Raw genomic sequence first — 20,907 nt, 5'->3', positions numbered from 1 at the left:
GAAGAGAAAGATATAGAAGAAGGAGGAAGAGGAAGAGGAAAAAGAATGAAAAGAAGAAAGGAGGAGGAGGAGGAGGAAGAGGAGGAGGAAAAAGAATGAAAAAAAGAAAGAAGGAGGAGGAGGAAGAAGAGGAAGAGGAAGAGGAGGAGGAGAAGGAGGAAGAGGAGGAGGAGAAGGAGGAGGAAGAGAAGTTCCTATTTAATTCTCGAGATAATAGGGAACCATAGGAGTTTATTAAACAGAGGGGTGCCATGGCCATACCTGTGCTTTAGGAATATCAAAGCTGAATGGAGGAAGGATTGGAAAAGGAAGAAATGTGATGCAGAGAGATCATTTAGATGGCTATTGAAAGTATATAATAAGAGATGTTATGGGCATAGAATTAAATATTTAGAAAGTATTAGAGTATTTTCGGTTGAGGGAAAGTGTGAAGTTGAAGATAATACCAAAGTGGGAAACCCATAAGCCTAAAAGTAAGGTGGTTATCCTGACAGAAATAGGGGAGTGAATAAGAGAAGTATGTTTAAGGGGACACAGTGAATTCTATTTGATACATATGAGTTTGATATGCCTATGGATCACCCAGCTCCAAATTTTTTATAGAAATATAATTTCTAAGAGTATAAGATCATTCATTTCTACATATTACCAAAAGAAGTTTAGCAGCAAAAGATAGAGAAATCCCATTTAAAATAATTCCAAACAATTAAAATACCTGGAAATCTACTTATCAAAACAGTTATTATATGAACAAAATTACAAAACACTTTTCACACATAATCAGATCTGAACAACTTGAAAAGTATACATTGCTCGTGGATAGGCTGAGCTAATGTAATAAAAATTAAAATTCTGCCTAATTCGGTGCCATACAAATAAAACTACCAGATAATTATTTTATATAAATAGAAAAAATAATAAACTAATGTGGAAGAACAAAAAATTAAAAATATTAAGGGAATTAATTTTTTAAATGTAAAAGAAAGGTGGCCTGCAAGTAGCAGATTGTACTATAACTACTAAAAAGCAGTAATCATCAAAACAATCTGGTACTGGCTAAGAAATAGAATGGCAAATTAATGTAATGGACTAGGGTTAAATGGTCTTAGCAATCTAGTGTTTGGTAAATGCCAAAACTGCAGCTTTGGGAATAAGAACCCACTATTTGACAAAAACTGCTGGGAAAAATGGAAAACGGTATGATGGAAAGTAGGTATAGACCAATATCTCATACCCTATACCAAGATAAGGTTAAAATATGTATGTAATTTAGATATAAAGGGAGATAGTATAAGTACATTATGGGAATATAGAATAGTTTCCCTGTCAGATCTATGGAGAAGGGAAGAATTTAAACCAAACAAGAGATGGAGAACATTACAAGATGTAAAATGAATAATTTTTACTATATTACATTTGAAAGAGGTTGTACAAATAAAACAATATAACCAAGATTAAAAAGGAAACAACAAACTAGAGAGGAAGTTTTTATAAAAAATTTCTCAATTATGTAGAAAACTAATTCAAATTTTTAAGAATATAAGCCATTCCCAAATTAACAAATGGTCAAATGATATGAATAAGCAGTGAAATCAAATCTATGAATGATCATATAAAAATGTTCTTAGTCACTCTTAATTAGAGAAATACAAATTAAAACAATGCTGAGGTACCACCTCACATCTGGAACTGACTAATATGACAGTAAAGGAAAGTGATAAATGTTGGAGTGGATATGGCAAAACTGGGACACTAATGCATTATTGGTGAACTTTTGAACTAATCCAACCATTCTAAAGAATAATTTGGAACTGTGCCCAAACGGTCATAAAACTGAACATGCCCTTTAATCCCATAATACCATTACTGGTTCTGTATCCCAAAGAGATCAAAAAAGGGGGAGATGACCTATTTGTACAAAAATACTTATAGAAGCTCCTTTCATGGTGGCAAAGAACTGGAAATTGAAAGGATTCCATCAATTGGGAAATGGCTGAACAAATTGTAGTATATATTGGTGACAGGAGACTATTATCCTACAAGAAATGATAAGCAGAATGGTTTCCAAAAAAAAAGCTGGAAAGATATACATGAACCAATGCAGAATGAAATAAATAGAACCTAGAGAACATTGTACAAAATGTCAGCAATATTGTACGATGATCAACTGAAAGACTTGACTACTCTCAGTAATGCAATGAGCTGGGAGGGACAATTCTTAATGACTAATGACTGGTAATGCTATCCACCTCCAAAGAAAGACTTGTTGGAATTGATGTAGATCAAAACATACTATGTTTCACATCTGTTTATTTACAGTTTTATGTGGGGATTTGGTTCCGTATGAGTGTGCTCTTACAACAATCAAATATAGAATTGTGTTTTTCATGATAATACATGTATGGTCCAGATCAAATTGATTACAGTCTCTGATTGGGAGATGGAGATGATTAGGATTTTCTAATTTTAGAAAATACATGTTAAAGATTATTATTACATGTAATGGACTTTTAAATTTTTTTAAAAAGAATTATAAAGCAGCTATGCATGTCCAGTCAATAAACATTTTAAACAACAAAAAAGTATGTTTATTTGCAAAACAGAACAGAACAATGACAGAAGACAGAACAGTATTTCCTCCCTTTCCTCCAATTTATCCTGATGAACTTCATTCTACATAACAACACAAAATAAATGATAAGCCCTGCATGTTTACTTAATTCTATTGCCAGATAGCTCTTCAAGAAAGCCAATTTGTCATCTTTACAATAATAAACTATCTCAGTTTTTAATAAAAATCATTATTAAATTAAGTTAGAGAAATTTAGATCTATGAAATTAGGCAAAGATTTCAAGTTCATGGCTCTTTTTTTGTTTGGATGATTTTGGTTTCGGGTGGGGGGCTTTGTGACTTACTCTTAAAAAACATAGCTAATGGTGCCATTTGAAATGTGTGGGATAAAATGGCACATCCAAGAATTTCACATTGGCTTTCTCTAGAGATTATATAGGAATATTTACAAAACAACAAGGAATTCCATTAGATTAAGACCATAAATAAAAAGGACTTAGTGTTCTATAAAATTTTATAAAAACAAGGAATAATTCACCTTTATACAATGCCCAAAGAGCACCAAATTAATTTGTTAAAGTTGCCATGGTAATGTCAACTTTTTTGACAAAGGATTAGTAGTGAACAGAAACAAGACACAGCAAGGCAGAATGATTTTACAATTTCATTGGACAGAAAACCAGATTGATGAAGGTCTGTTGGTTGCACCTGCCATGTCTAAGCAGCACCAGCTGTATATTAAGCCCCAATAACATTATAGAATGACACATGGAACAGATGAGACTTGCTACTAAAATGAGAAGCAGCATATGAAGAAAACTTACCATTGTGAACAAACACAAGAAATTGTACACTAAAGCAACCTTTAAAATAATTTCAGATGCCCAAAATCTGTTAAAGAAAAATAAAGGCAAATTTAAAGGAAATTTGAAAAGCATCAAATGAAAACAAGAGAGGTCATGTATAACCTGTTCTTTATAATTAAAAAAAACATTTTTCTTATGCCAACCCTGGAAGAGAGCCAATAATAGTAAACTATTAACTTCATAGGAACTGCAACTACATCTTGTTGATTCTATCCCTCTCTCCCAGAAGTTTTGCACATAATAGGCACTTCATGAATATCAATTAAAGGAATATATTGTCATCATTCTGTATATTTAATGAACTGTGACTCAAAAACTTAAGTAAAATTGAATTGAGACACAGAGAGAGTGACTTGCTTAAAGTTGCAAAGCCAATAAATATCTCAGCTGAGATTTGAACCCAGGTTTTGTGGTTCCGAAGTGACCTAGCGACTTCCAAATGATTCAGGTCAAAAAGCATTCTTTCTTTCATAGTACATTATTTTTTCTGGGAATTTTAGGAGTAATATTTAAGCATGTTATTTAGTAACAGAGGATGCAGACAAGAAGCTGTCTTCCCTGTATTTTAGTCAATTTATAACCAAATGGCATTATTCCTGCTTAAATTGCCTTAGAGAATCAGGAAAAGTTGCCAAATGATTATGCGACAGGTGGAAACTTCTCATTAGGCAGATAGTCATAGGATCATAGTTACAGATTAGGAAAGAACCTTAGAGACAATCTGGTAAACACACACACACACACATTTTATAGATGAGGAAAACAGAGAGGTGATCTGAGTTGCCCTAGGTAACCCAGTTAATAAGCTAGAAAAGGTGAGATTTAAACCCAGGTCCTCTGACTCCAACTCAGGCCATCATTCAACTATCAAATTCTGAATCCTTTCTCTGGAGCTTTAATAGACCATGACTGTACAGCTTTCTTATTGACATTTATGATGCCCAGCCTGTCTTTCCTGGCCATAGACAGTCTAGTACTGAGCAACCTTCCAGTCAAGCTGGTCATTGAGACAACAGAAATAACTACCCTACAAATGACAAGTGACTGGACTAAATGTTTATAGTCCAATTATTTATGCATCCAAATAGAGCAATTTGTAATCAACTATACAACTCAGCATTTGACTCACAAAGCCAGTCAATTGATGGATGTGACCACAGTTTTTGTCTCATTCTTACAAGATCTCTCTCCATCCTTTCTTCCTTCCCCTACTATATCCCTTTTTTCCAGTCTTTCTCACAGACATGAAGAATTCATCATTAAAATTTGCATCATGACAGAGCAGGAAGATGATGTGTGAGCTTAATCCAAGAGTCGCTGCCTCCCCAGCCCCTACTCTGTCCACAGCCTTTTTTTCTCCTCTGACCTATCACTCTCTCCCACTGATCATTCTAAATTCCTCAAATTGGCACAGTGAGGTTATCATATGAACACCTATCTTGGATGCAAACCAAGCCTACTTTTCTCTGTGAGCAAAGCCAGGATGTGACTTTAACTCTCCAGGACTATATTGCCACATAACTAAGCCTCCAATCAAATTCCCTGCCATGGGACTCGAAAGCACTAAGGGATAGCAGATACAGTGGAGTAGAAACAAATAGTTAATTGCTTTAAAGGGAGAAGGGGAAAGAGAGATTTTCCAATTTTTCAGAGGAAAAGGTAGCACCATAGGGAAAATATATCTAATAATAAGAGGATATTTTTCACTGCTGTCACAGTGCTTCATCCTATTACACTGAGCACAGAAAAGGTGACCCTTTGCTTTCTCTATTCCTGCATGATTGTTGGCAAGTGATTTGTAGGCAGCTAGTAAAGTAAGACAAGATCACTGAGAGTCAGAGTTCTATGAGGAGGCCAACATCTTGGCAAATGAATAAAACTTGGCAAGAGCAAGCAGTCCCTGTACCAGCTACCCAGGAGAACATAAATTGGTCCAAGCAGAGGTCCATAATTTGCCTCTGCAAAATCATACTGATTTGCAGAAGTAAAATATGCAAGGAATTGCTAAGTAGGACTATCTGCAGCTTAAATGAAATAGTACCTATCACATAGTTTCATTCTCTTTTTTTCTCCTTTTTTTTTAATTTTTTAGCCTTATCCTTACTTATGTTTTTCCAATGGTGGGGGCAGGGAGAACCCAATAATTTGTCTTCTCAGGTAAACTTCCTCAGGACCAAGAAATTATGTGGGTCCACATTACACAAAAAACTTATCTCAGGAGCCCCTACCGATGTGTAACCTTAATTAGCCAGAGGAAAAGATTCATTCAAAGAAGACACCTATTTATGAAATGACATAGTAATATATATATATGTATTATATATATGTATATGTGTACATATATATAATACATATAAATAAATATATGTAAATATATAATATATTAAAATATATAACAATGTAAATGTATATAAAACAAATAAAATGAAATATATATTATAAAAATAGAATATATTCTCTATCAACTTGGAATCTACTCTTCTACAAATATACAAAGAATCATTAGGAACAGTTTGTATGCCAACAGAAAAAACATGGAAAAGCACACACAAAGAGAACAATAATAGCTAGAATTTATGTAGCTCTTCAGGTTTGAGAAGTGCTTTACAAATAATATACTTTATCCTCACAGAAACACTGAGAAATAGGTGTTATTATTATGTCCATTTTACAATTGAGGAAACTGAGGCAGATAGCAGTTATGTGACTTCTCTGGGTTACATAACTAGTAAGTATCTAAAGTAGGATTCTGAACTCAGGTCTTCTTGACTCCAAGTCCAGTACTCTCCACTGTTTCATCTCACTGCCCAGTAATACATGTGGCCATGAAAGAGATGAGGAGAGACACATATATATGGAAACACGTGGTCAAGCTATAAGTAAAGATGACAACATATATGAAGAATATTTTTAACTAGATCACAAACATGGAGGGTCATACCATGAACGCATTGCTTCTACTAAGTTCAAACTAAACTACCATCATATGGCACACAACATCTTCTAGGCACATAGTCCATGGTAGGTATGTGAGCATGGCATATAGTTTCTGTCAAGCATTGATCCCTGCTTTCTCAGATGACCTCTGGTTTGTTAATGTTGTTGGTTATGTGGTCACTGCTGATCAATGGCAGATGTGACTCCAATGTACACAAAGTGGTAGAATTTCTCTTTACTTCCAGCTTCACCTGGAATCTTTTATTAGGGCCTTCTATCCATATGAACTGGAGGAAGAAAAACTAATAACAGAGCCTGCTGCTTTAGACATACTATTTCAGTGCTTTGTTTCAAATTCTCAACTCTTTCCAAATTTGGAATCCAATCTTACTTATATTATTTTCTTTATTTCTGTGGAGCAACTGAACTTAAACTCACAGAAGTCCTAACAAGATGGTATGTTATGTCATGTCTAAGCCTGGGTTCTCAAAGGTTTTACCAATAAAACACAAACTTTGGCAGGTTCCATCAATCTAGAAAGGCTGAGTAGAGACTGAAAAGCAGATTATATATGTACAGTATAAAAACAAGAATGGCTCAAATTCAGACTGGCCTTACTAACTTGACCAGAGGGATGGGCTTTTGGAAATGTGGTGGCTAAAATGCATTGTCTAGAAACCATTCCAGTGTTCTTTTGATGAGAGATGGATAAGAATAAGGGATAAGGGTAATGGTTCAAATCTATGTAGTGTTTTATGGTATATGAAGCACTTTGCTTGTAACAATTCTCAGAAATAGACAGTGTAAATATTACTATTCAAATTTTGCTGATAAGGAAGCTGATGAGAAGTGCTATAAAATAAGCTACATGGTTTCCCTCTAGTTTCATAGCTAGTGTCAGAGTTAGAGTTGAATCTTGGTGTTTCTTAATTCCAAGTCCTGCATGCCTCACCATGGCCCCTCTTAGCAAATGGATGGCTGTTCCTTTCTCCTCGAATCTTTCTTCCACCCTGAATCTATCTTAGACTGGAGGAATCTCCTGTTCTCAAGATAGCTCCATAGATCCATCTCCTTAGCTCTAGTCCTTGCCCAACTCCAAAGAAGAGTCAGCAAAGTGATGAGCCAACATGGACTAAGGGAAAAGGGAATGAGCTCTTCTCCTCCATAACCCTAAAACTAAGCAAGCCAGGTAGTTGTGTTGGCAAAATATCAGCACCAGTGAACCTAGGAATCTTCTTAACCTTATCCATTCCCTGAATACATAAAGAACCTTTGCACCTACAAAACTAGAAAGTATCTTTCCCTTGAACTGATACACATCAGGAAAAAGGTCCTAAGATCCAACCTACATTTAAGACCCTCAAGAACAATTGGTAAATCATTATGAATTTCCATATCTATAAACACTCTTTACTACATCTCAAACTTTTCTTCAATGTGGTTATTTATAACTAATAGCTGTTTAACAACATAATTCACTTCTCATTTCATCTCCCAATATATGAACATCTTCTAGACCTTTGTTTTTGGACTTCTCTGGTAGAAGAGGAAATATAATAATATGGTGAGATATACTATCCAAATCAAAGTGACTTGTTCCCACCTCGTTTTTCCTCTCCGATGCAGCTAGTTGGTACAATGGATTAGAACAGTAATGGGCAAACTTTTTAAAGAGGGGGCCAAAGAAAAGGAAATGCTCATCTGTCAGTCTGTTTCTAAGGCAACTCTTTCAAAGTTTCATTGTATTTTATCCTACTCATTGTATTCGTCAGATTAGGAATAATGTCACACAACCGGATATAACATTTTAGGGGGCCACATCTGGCCCATGGGCCATAGTTTGCCCATCACTGGATTAGAACACTAGACCTGTGGTGAGGAAGACTTGAGTTCAAACCCAAACTTGGACATTTACTAGACATATGACTCTGGGTTATTCATTTAACCTCAGTTCCCTCAACTGTAAAATGGGGGCAATAAGAGCACCTATCTCTAGGGGTTTTATGAGAATCACATGAGATAACATTTTAAAACTGCCTAATATGTAATAGGCATTTAAATGCTTTTTTTTAGTTCCTGTGTCCTAGGATCTTCTAAAATTCCTTCAAAGGCCCAAAGTCTATTCTCAAACCCTCACCACCAAGCATTAACATCTGAGACAACACATTCTGAGATGACATTTTAATAGAATGTTAGAATCTGTGTATCAAATTAGCAGATGATACAAAGCTGAACGAGCTAGCTAACATAATACAAGGTTGACAGCCAGGATTCAAAAACATTTTGACATTGAACTGAGTCTCATAAGATGAAATTCAATAGGGAATTTATAAACTCTTTAATTTGGGTTCAAGAAATTGACCTAAGAAGTTCAAGGTGGGAAAGCCATATTTAGATAGAGTATGGCTGTAAAAGATGCAGGAGGTTTTAGTTAACAACAAACTCCAATATGAGAAAACTGGTATGACAGCAAATGAAGCTAATGTGATCTTAGACTGAATTGGGAGAAATGTAGCTTTTAGTATTGAAACAATCATAATCACTCCATTCTCTGCCTTCATCTGACCTCATTAGGAAACTATAAATTTCATTTCTTGGCAGATTAGGAAGGACATTGATAAACCAGTGACCAATTTGAAGACAGTAAATAAGATGGTAAAGAACCTTTAGTTTAAGTCATTGAGTTATTGTCTTGTCAAATCATTAAAATAAGTTTCTATCTTTTTTAGTATCAAAATACCCTGATGATATCAACTGATAACCTGTACATTAGGCAGAGTATTATCAAAGACCTCTCTGTTACCTATAATCATACAGAAAGATCTTTGACCCACAAAAACTTGAGTATAATATATCTTTATATATTTTGCCATACCAAATATTCATAACCTCAAACAGTGAAATGAAAAGTCTTCAAAATATTGAGATCCAACAGAAGAAAGCAAAATCATGTGAGAACTGGATGAGGTACATTTCATCTTCTTAGTCCTACAGCTCCTAAAGGTTTTCCAAGAATATTTTCAGTCAACATATAGAAGCCTAGTTTATATAATGATACTTTTAATAAATTAGAAAAAGTAATATTTTATCTGCCCATGCAATAGACCTGAATTTCTCAATAACTAGAAAAGAAAGTGAATTTGTTGTCAAGAACTCAAATTCTCATCAGTCTCTCACTTCCCAAATTCCTTAAATGTTTTGACATCACCTCATGACATCAAGGAAGAAAACATAGAACCTGAGGTTCAAAAAGCAAAGTCTATAACTGTGCAGGAAGAGAAGGAGAAAGAATGCAATAGTAAAAATTCATAAATGGTAAAACTTCTCTCATATATTTGACATATTTTGGCAAGATCAATGTTATGCCTCAGTTTACTGGAAAAGGCCTAGTCCCCATGGAGATGCTGATGAAGATTTCTATGGTCCTTCTGAAGAAAAGGAAGAAGGGGAAAAGTATGAGGAAGGCTATACAGAGTCATACTGGACCTCTAATGGGATGCTAGGAAATGTGATACTATAGCAGTTGTTAAAACCTTGTATAAAAAGTCTACTAAATTCAGACAAATCAAAGCCAAAAAATTTCCAGCAATTAGAATTCCCAAAGGAATAAGTGAAAAGTACTTTTCAAATTAGTCTTAATTCAAAATACAAGATGAAAATTAATTAATTAATTAATTAATGAACAAGCAAGCAAACAAACAAATAATTAATTAAATGAATGAATAAATGAAAGGAAAGAAAGGCCCATAAAGAACATGAAAACAAACGCACAAAAAGCTTGACTTCAAGACACAAAGATGAGCAGAGTAGTGAGAAAACTGCAAAAAGAGGTGATCTAACACTGGCATCATGAAAAAATAAAAATGAGAACAAAAGACCAATGTCTCAGGGAGTCAGCATAATCTGCCAAAGGTTCAATAGAAAGGAATAAGAGGATCAAAATGGCCTCAGAATTACTTCTACCTAAACTCCATTGAACAAGGCAAAAAGAATAAAAGAATAATAACTTGCAAGTACATGACACTTTAAGAATTGATTTCAAATGTCATCTCATTTGATTCTTAATACAGACCTGAGAATTTAGAAAACACAAAATAAATATTTTTAAATTTTCTCTTTTACTATAAAATTGATTACATATTTAAAAGTTTGAACTTTTTCATAATGTTCAAAGAACTGAAAAAATAACCACATGAAATTGTGAATCTCCATTAAATACAAGTTTTAAAATATGTATTATCATCGTTGTAAAACAAGATACATATTCCTTACACAAGAGAAAAATTCATGGAGAAAATAAAGTGAAGAATGGTATGTTTCCATCTGCATTTTGACTCTGCTCCTTCTATGGTGGCAGATATTCTTTTTCATCATGAGTCCCTTAGAGTTTTTCTGAATCTTTGCCTTATTGATAATAAACAGTTCATTCCCAGTTGATCATCATATATTGTTGTTGCTTCTGTGCATAGTGCCCTCATGACTTTCCTCATTTCATTTTGCATCACAAAATACAGTTTAAAAATTCATTTCCTTTCATTTTTATGTTCTCAATTAATATTTAAGGAGAGGTGGGTCATTAGTAAAATATTGTTAATTGTATTTGCTTTAAACTGTCTTAAAGATGATAGATAAAAACAGAGTAGCCCCTATTTATCCAGGTCTTGACAAAAATCTGATTGTTTACAAAGTCATTTCGATCAACTCACAAGCACTTATTAAGCACTTACTATATGCCAGGCACTGTTCTAGGTGCGTGATGTTATTTTTTTTCAGACCTTCAGTTGTGTTTGACTCGTCATGAGACCACAGCACTCCAGGTCTGTCTATCTTGCACTAGCTCTTTTTTTTAATATTTTTTTAAAACCATTACCTTCCATCTTGGAGTCAATAAGAAGAGTGGTAAGGGTAGGCAATGGGGGTCTAGTGACTTGCCCAGGGTCACACAGCTGGGAAGTGTCTGAGGCCAGATTTGAACCTAGGACCTCCCATCTCTAGGCCTGGCTCTCAATCCACCAAGCTACCCAGCTGCCCCCTCCATTAGCTCTTGAAGTATGTCCAAGCTCATATTTGTTGTTTCCATGACATTATCTATCCATCTCATCCTCTGCCATCCCCTCTTTCTTTTTGTCTTCAATATTTCCCAACAACAGGGTCTTTCCAATGAGACCTATTGTCTCATTATGTAACTATAATCTTTGAACCTTACCTCTTCTAAACAGAATAGTCTGAATTAATTTCCTTAAACCCATGCTAGTGATAACAATGACAAAATGAAATTTTCCCTTCCTCAAGAAGCTTACATTCTATTTGGAGAAAAATATATACACAGCAAAATCAATAAAAAATTTAGGTGAATTAATACAGTTATTTCGAGATAGCTAGAAACTAGGGCTAGGAGAGGCCAACTGAAGAGTCTTTTGTAGAAAATGAGACTTCAGACAATTATTAAAGATATTAAGAGCCAGAAGTGAAGAGGAAGAGAATTTCAAGCTTGGGGACAGTGTGTCAGGAGGTGGAATGTCAGTCATGTATAGGGAACAACAAAGCATATACAAATATATTCTATATAAATACACACCATAAATCATATGAACATAAGACAAATGCATAAAATAAATACAAGATAATTGAAAAAGAGTAGGCAATGGTAGCTGGAGGGATTGGGTTTGGACTTAGGTAAAAGATCTCCCTTGACCTGAACTTTGAAAGAAACCAAAATCCTAAGAGGGGGAAGCAAGAAGATTGTATACCACGGCAAGTTACTGTATTATCATGATGAAACTGAGAAGCCCCTACAAATGATTGTACAGTCTTCTACAAAGGACTAAGTCATAGAGCCTTTACACAGAGGGCCCAGTGAGGAGACATCACAGAAAAATAGTTCAACCTGAGTTTTAGACATTAGAACCATCAATGTGAATGAGAAAAGGCTGCGGATCTTATTTCCTATGAGTATGGAGATCAATGAAAATGTCACAGTAATCTTTAAGGACTGCACTGTATTGGAGAATCTTTCACTGATAAAGTGTCCATGTATTCATAGAGTATAGATTGGTCTCCATCCTAGAAAAGAGGAATGGCCCTACCTCACTGCTTTGCAGATTATCAAGGAGAATGAAGTGTTCCTCAAATGAATGAAAAATTCTTCAAATAGACAATAAAGACAAAAAATATAATCTGGAAAAAAATGGAGATTTACTAACCATGTGTTCAGGAGGACAGAGAGAAAAATATAGCAAAGGAAGGGAAAAAAGAACAAATTAATAGAAAGAGCTCAATAGGTATGGTACTCTTCCCATAGATGGAGAAGCCAGATAATCTAAAAACAGAGCCATTCTTTCACTCCAAGGAATGATGCTATGAATTTATAGGTCATATTAGGGAGGGAATTATTCAGTAATGATTAAGGAAAGGAGAGACAACTAGTGGTGGATGATACCTTCTTGCTGAGACATATCTTGGCAATTCTTCTTGTCCTGACATTAAGAATAAGAAAGCCTACAGATTTCCCAGGGCTTATTTACAAAATGTGATGGAGAATGTCTTGAGAATTGGCAAGATTGTATGACTTTCTCCTAATTAGATATGAGTAATTTTTGTACACTCACAAAATGTTAAGACTGGATAGGACTTTGAGAATCATTTAGCAGAAACTTTCTTTTTACACATAAGAAACTGAGGCCCAGAGAGATTAAGCAACTAATCCAAAGTCAGTACTGAAATTCAGATCCCCTGAATCCCCACTTCAGCAATCTATCATCTGTACCAGGAAGCCAAATTCACTTTAGTTCAAGAGAGCAAAATGTCTCTTGGTCAAAACCAAATCAGAGGTTATTCTTACAGGGAAACTCTGACCCTAGTAACATTTATCTGAACTCTATACTTCCATGGGAAATAATTGATTCAGTCCTTGACAAGTGAATGAAGTCAAATGTCAACTAATATTCCATCCTTTAGCTTTTAACGATTCTCTTTATATCTCATACGTGCCTCCATGTGGGAGAATTAATTTGCATATTTTTTGAAAGTCTTTCACAATGTCGTTTCAACCTATTTTTTCAAGAATAATTTTATGTTTCTTTCTCTCACTATGTGAAGGGAAAAAAATTGGACTACTTGAAGTCCTTTATCACCTACCTCCACAACTTTGCACAGGTGCCTTTTACAGGTACCTGTGCCTTTAAAGCTCTCTCTCTCTCTCTCTCTCTCCCTATCTCTCTGTCTGTCTGTCTCTCCTTCTTCCTTCTTCTTCTCCTTCTCCTTCTTTCTTCTTTCTTGTTCTCCCCCTCTCTCTTTCTAACTCCCTTCCTCTCTGTCTCTATCCCTGCCTCTGCCTCTCTATCTCTTTCTTCTCTCCCTCTCTATCTCTGTCTCTGTCTGTCTGTCTCTTCACTTCTGCCTCTTAGAACTGCTAACTTCCTTCAAGACTTAGCTCAAGTGCTGCTTCCTTTCTCACAAACAAGCAACTCATTGATCTGGAGTCAGAGAATTGAGGTTGGAATCTTGACTCTCATATCAGCCTTCAGTATGGCATTGAGAAAAGTGGTAACTTCACTGGACCTCGGATTTCTCTTCTTTAAAATGGCAGTGTTGTATGATCTCGCAGCTCAAAATCTGATGCTTTCTGCCAATTAGAAGATATTAAAAATATACCAAAATAATTTTTAAGTTTATTTATTTAATTAATTAATTTAGAATATTTTACATAGTTACATGAATCATGTAACTCCCTCCCCTCCCATTCCTCTCTCATAGCCAACAAGCAATTCCACTGAATATACCTGATAATTTAATGAGCATAGGATACCATCAATAGTGATGTTCCCCCCCAGTCAAGTGCAGATTACATGCAGAATACTTATACCTTATCATTCTGGGCAATTCTTATTTATAACTTCCATAGAATCACCCCTAAAATATCTTCTCAAGGTTTCTAACACATTCCTCTTTGTCTTTTAACAATTGATATGTACCAGTTTAGAGCTCCAGGTGTCTTCCTCTTATCCACCCTGCATTATAGTTAACTCAAATCAATATTTCAATACAAAGAAAATATTTAAACACCATTGATGTTCAAAACCTATCTTATTATATATTTATGAGCACGTGTGCCTATGTGTATATTTGTGTGCACAAACCAGAGAGTGAGTAGATAGGGACTGGATTTCATTGGGCAAAGAGAGTCCTAGATAAGGAAAATCCCTCTGCTACAGTAGATCTGCACCTTCTCTATAACATAACCTAGGAGGGGATGTCTAAGCCACTAAGAAAATAAATGACCTGTCCAGGGTCATACTAACAGTAGTCCAGATATATAAAGCAAGATTTCTTCTTGCTCTTCCTGGCTCTAAGATCAACTCTCTAACTACTCTGCCTCACCTATATTATGCATTTGTATGTGGGTACATAGGGTATATGCATGTATACATATATATGATATACTCACTTGGACAGATATTTTACATTCTCATATGCATATATATTTTATTATATTCATGTATATGTGTTTTTATCTGTTCACATTCAGGCATACGTATAGTTTTATTTATTCACCCCAATATCTACCTCCCAATAATATTTAACTCTTGTCCAGTTTTACAGATTCACTTTTAAAAGATGCACATACATTATCAGTTTTTCCTACTATTTATCATCCAGAGTCAACTCTTCTTTTTTATATGCTCATTCATCTATATGAAAAATGAGGAGTGATATAAGATAGCATATAACAGAGGAAAAATCTTTATGAAGTCTGATGATCATTCAGTAGGCCATCCTAAGTGAACGTCTCTCTATTGTTATTTTACATTCTTATGATTTTCATGCATTGCCTAAGAAATCCAGAAATCATCTCTCTTAATTTGATAATATCTGAGTTGGGTTTCCATGAAAAATTCATATGAGTTATAACATTAATATGGGAGCTTTATTGACAAAGTTATTAAATCAGATATTATTTAGTCATGAGTTTCCCCCCCAGACAAATGAAATTTGTTTCAGTTCTTTCATTTTGACTCGTCTTAGTCAAAAGCTCTAAAAGGAGGGGCAGCTGGGTAGCTCAGTGGAGTGAGAGCCAGGCCTAGAGACAGGAGGTCCTAGGTTCAAACCCGGCCTCAGCCACTTCCCAGCTGTGTGACCCTGGGCAAGTCACTTGACCCCCATTGCCCACCCTTACCAATCTTCCACCTATGAGACAATACACCAAAGTACAAGGGTTAAAAATTAAAAAAAAAAATTAAAAAAAAAAATAGACCCAAGTCAGGATGAATTTTATGGTGGTTTATTTACAATTAGGAAGGTTGAAGATAGGGAGGTTGAAAGAGAGAAACTCTGGCCCTGACCCGAGGCCCAAACCAGGGAGGCTTCAGAGGTCCCAGCAGAGGGGCACAGAGGTGAATTAAACAAGGCTTCTTGCCACAAGGCCTCCTGCAATAAGAGAGGTCTCCTTAAGGCTAGAGCCTCCAGAAATGCCAAGGGAAGAGAGAGTCAGCCTAACTTACCCACATGTGACAATTCAAAGGGAGGCCATCTGAGGTCTCACCAGAGTTCCTTCAACACCAAGTTCAAAGTGCCCACTTCTCCACAAGAAGTTACCATCATATTTAAAAGATAGCATGTTTCATCACTTCCTGCATCCAATTTCAATTGGACAAATGGCAGCCTCAACACTGTTTTGGACTGCCCAAAAGGCAGTCCCTTGTTTTTGATTTGTTACTTACTTGTGGGTAACAGACCTTCCCCTCCCCACTTAATTCTAAGTTGGGTGGGGTGGCATTATTTCTGATGACTAGAGTCTAAACAATGAATGAAGATGAAGATGAGCTAATTCTATTTACACAATCCCCAGTTACCAGCACAGTACCTGGTATTTTTTTTTACTAAACTTATGATCTACTGGTATTAGGAACCTAGATAAGAAATTCTCCCTACCAGTATGGCTAGACTCCTCTGCTTCAATCCTTATAGAATTGCCTGAGGCACTAAGAGATTAAATGATTTGCCCAGGGCCACACCACAGGTGTCAGAAGTACACCTTGAACCTTCATCTTCCTGTCTCTGAGGCCAGTTCTCTATCCACTAGTCTACATTGCCTCTTGCCTCCCAAACAAGTGTTATATCAATGATCCCCGAATTAGAACTGATAAGGACCAATGATACTGCCATTAAATGTTCTTTTAAAACTACTTTTATGCAGAGGTTTCACTCTAACTATATTTTGCCTGCTATTCAAATTTTCAACAACTCCAAATGGTAAATGCATGCCTTTACACTTTCTTAAAGTACTTAGGAGCACCTAGGGGGCCCGGGGGATAGAGTACTGGGTTTGGAGTCAGGAAGACTCATCTTTATGAGTTCAAATCTGGCCTCAGACTCTGTCACTTAATGATACTTGCCTCAGTTTCCTCATCTGTAAAATAAGCTGGAAAAGGAAATGGTAAACCACCCCAATATCTTTGCCAAGAAAACTCCAAATGGAGTCATGAAGTCAGACACATAGGAAATGGCTGAACAAGAACAACAAAAATGTATATATGCCTCTTGTTCATCTTTGTGAAAGGCATAAAACCTGGCCACTTTCATTTTCCTGCCACATATTTCCCTTTCTTTGCTCAGCTGCCCTTTTCCCTGCAATCATTTCCTTCATTATACAGGCATAATTTTGGTTTCTTTGACATTCCTTTCAATAGAGTATTCTAAATTTTCATTCTGACAAGACTCTAGTCCAAGGTTAATCTGCAATGAATATCAGTATGTGGGCTATGAAATAACTGAGACTAGGAAGCAGAAAATAAAGGAGAAAAAGGAAATCAGGTATGAATAAATGAAAGGAATATTTCAAAACTTGGGAAGAATTAAAGTAGGTCTTTAGTCAACAGAACTGTTTCAGGAATAGGTGTCATCATAATCAGTCCTTTGAATTTCTCTTGGGTCTCTTAATTGAAGACTTCAAATAATTTTGTCCACATTAATTCTTTAATCATTGTATGAAGATAATAGTAGTAAGTATGAGGAGCATAATGAAGTGACAAATATTCTCCTCTATCCCTCTTCACCTGCTCCCCCCAGCTCCCGCAGCAAACACAGTAGACCATATGCTATATCCTGGTGCTATTCCAGAATATCTAGTGCTCTTTATGGCTGCCAGCATAGGAGGAATCCAGTGAAGTTCAAATGAGTCCCAAAGTTTGGAAGACCATAGATGATTTTGTCCAAGGTATTCAACAACCTTAAAAAAAGGTCCTAGTTTCCAATTAGGAACTTCATTGTCAACCACTGGGAATGAGTTAGAGATTTACACTCTACAATGCCTTCTTTGTTTCCATCCACAAATTTCATTTGGAGGTCAGAATTTCCATAGGAATAACAAATAAATCAGTGTCCTTTCCACAACAAAAGTCACCTGTTATAAGGATCCAGCCTCAGAATCCTCAGCTTCTATGCAAATTATGTTATTCCTAAAGAAAATGACATTATTTTCCAAATAAATAGAAAAGAACCTGAGTTTTATTATACATACATATAATATACTGACTACTTTATTATACCAGCTTTAGCAATTTTAATCACCAATAGTTTTCTCACTAGCAATTGTGGAAACTATACCCTAGTTCTCTGTCCATTTCCTTTCTCCTTGCCTCTTTTCAATTCTGGAACAAAATTCAAATCAAAACCACCATGGCTACTGGAGAAAACATGTTGATCTCCCCACAATTCCTCTTATCATCTGTTTTAAATAAAAATTAGTCTTGGAGGCTTTATACTAAATTTATAAACATTTATTAGTAAAGTGAGAAGTAAGGTTTCCATCCTTTCTATTAAATAGGTTCAGTTCCCAGATTCCAGCCCAACAGGATCCCCTTCATGCCACTACTTGCCAGAGATGGTAAGATGAGATAAGAGCTCAAAGAGTCAACCCAGTGACTGGTACAGAAGCAAAGAGAGTGACTCAGCTTCCCTTGCTAGTTTTTCAAACCTAAGCTCCTCACTCTGGATCCTTCCATCGGCCAATGGCTTCCATACATCATGCTGTCTGGCTTCTGTGGCACCCTCACATCAGGCCTGCCCATGTGTCAAACCTGATTCTGATTCCTATGTCAAATCTCTCTAAGATGGAAGTCCCCTATGTATTCAATTTACACACATCTCAATATTTTACAAAGCCAAATACCCTTCCCAGTTTTCTATTCCTCTATATGTGCTATCTCTTCCTATTAGGATATGAGTTCTATATGGGCAAAGAGTCAAATATTTTTTCTAAGGGTAAGCCCTTAATAAATGCTTTTTTTGTCATTCATTTGCTCATTCATTTCTTGTATTGGAAACTTACTGAACCGGAGGACTCTTGTTGTTTTAGATTCCTAAATGGATGCTTCACAAAATAGATGACCATGGGTTCATGAAGGCTTTGCCAGCAAAGCTGAGCTCTGAAATGTCCTGCCGTTATAAAGACAAAAGAAAATATGTGTGTCATTTGTCCTAACACAAGTCTAGACAATCTTAGAAAAGCAGCATAACCACATGGTAATGAATTTAGACACAGCAACTCATGGAGACCATCAACCAAGGATGGGCAAACTGTTAATGAGTAATTAATGATAACAATGAATTCAAAAATCTTCAGAAATTTTAAAATGCATGACTCTAGTAGGCACTAGATCCCATTCCATTCTGTTGGGCTGACACAGTGGGGCAGAGATGCCAAGAAAGTATTTGGTTCTATAAGATGGGAAAATTAAAGTTCTAAAGGATGGATAGGAAGAAGGGAAGCATGAGGGGAAAAACAAGCTGCTCAAATGAATTATTCATCATGTTTTATGTTTTCATAGCATATGATAGGCTAATATCTGAAAAGTTGGGAAAAGTTCAAAAGACCTGGGTAAATCAGAGTGGATAATTATGATAAGGTCAGTTTCAAATCAAGATTAAGGAGTAGATTTAAGATCTGGAAGTAACATATCTACTTCATCAGGAATCTATGGACTTAAGAGAAAAGGAGAGAAAACTTTGGGCTTTGAGGCCACCTAAAAGAAAAGTGACCCCCAAAAGTTCAGGGGTAGACCATGTGCCAGATAACTAGAAAAGGGGGTTAAACAAAGATAGGAGAATTTAATCCTGAACTGAACTGAGTTAAGGAAAGTGAAGATTATTACTGTAATTTACCTAATGTGTATAACTTGTGTCACAAGATTTCCCTCTATTTTGTGTAGTAAAATGATCATGAAATTTTAAAGAACTGATTGAAGAAGTTGCTTCAGTCAAACCTTCAAAATTTCACAATTATATATTACCCAAAATATATTGCAGTAAACAATAAATTTCAAAATAGATTGTGGAAAGACATGGATCTCAGGGCCTTTGGATACAAAAACCCTCTGCAAAACTCTTTTCCTTCCTATCTAGATAATCCAGCTCCAGTGAGCATAAAAGACTGAATTTGTTCTTTGCCATTTATTAATAAACTAAAAGTAGCATTTTGCTAGTCCCTTAAAAAAAAACCTTAGTCACTACAGTATTGAGGTTAAAGATCAATTTAAATATAAATAACCTAAAGTTATGGTTGTCAGATATGTATGACAGCTAAAATCTTAATCAGAGTTTGAGGAAATATTTTGTATGGTTCCTGAGTTAGTCAAGAGAAACCCATTTATAGCTGAAGGCTGAGACAGAACAATCTGTCACTTAGAAATATTTGGGTCAGTAGCAGGAACTAGGAATGAAAACATGATCAGAAGGTGTGAAGGATTCTAATAAATCCCATCCCTCCTACACAATGAAAAGATCCTCAAAACAGGAACATTGTCTTCTTACTTTATTCCTAACCATAAACATGCTACCATTCTAGGTGTTTTAGAAGATATTGTGTTTATTCATGAGATAGGATTTGAATTGGAGGAGACATGGGCTTTCCAATCACAACATGATTTATTTGACAATAGAGTATATTTTGTTGTCATTGTAATTTGGGATTTGTAGCATGAACAAGGCAAAGAAAGTTTGAAAAATAAGAGCATCTCCAAGTAGAAAGAGCATTGTGATAGAAAAGATAATTTGTGTGTATACTTGCAAGAAGAATGTAAGAATCAATATGTTTAATGCTGAATCATTGATATAGGACAGTGGTTCTCATGCATTTTTCTATTTGCATTACTTGTTATGTTTGGATATTCTATAACTTATAAGTAATCCAGGAAAACATTAATGGATAACTGCTTATACTTCAGAGATAGAAAAATAAATGTGTCTTTCAAGGTGCACATAAACAAAACCTATCTTTTGGTTCCCATATGATATGTGTGAAAGAGCTTTATAAATTGTAGGGTCATAAGGTATTACCACTATTATTATTTATTGTATATATAACTTGTTTTGTGTGTTGTCTCCCCCATTAGATTATAGGCTTCCTGAAAACAAGGACTGTTTTTTGCTTTTTTTTTGTATCCTCAGCACTTAGCATAATACCTGGCACATAGTAGGTACTTAACAAATGTTTACTGATTGATAGATTGATATTGTTTAAAAAAAAAAAAGCAC

This window comes from Gracilinanus agilis, chromosome 1, assembly GCF_016433145.1.
Source record: "Gracilinanus agilis isolate LMUSP501 chromosome 1, AgileGrace, whole genome shotgun sequence".
NCBI lineage: Eukaryota > Metazoa > Chordata > Mammalia > Didelphimorphia > Didelphidae > Gracilinanus > Gracilinanus agilis.
Note: the sequence above shows the minus strand (reverse complement) of the source record.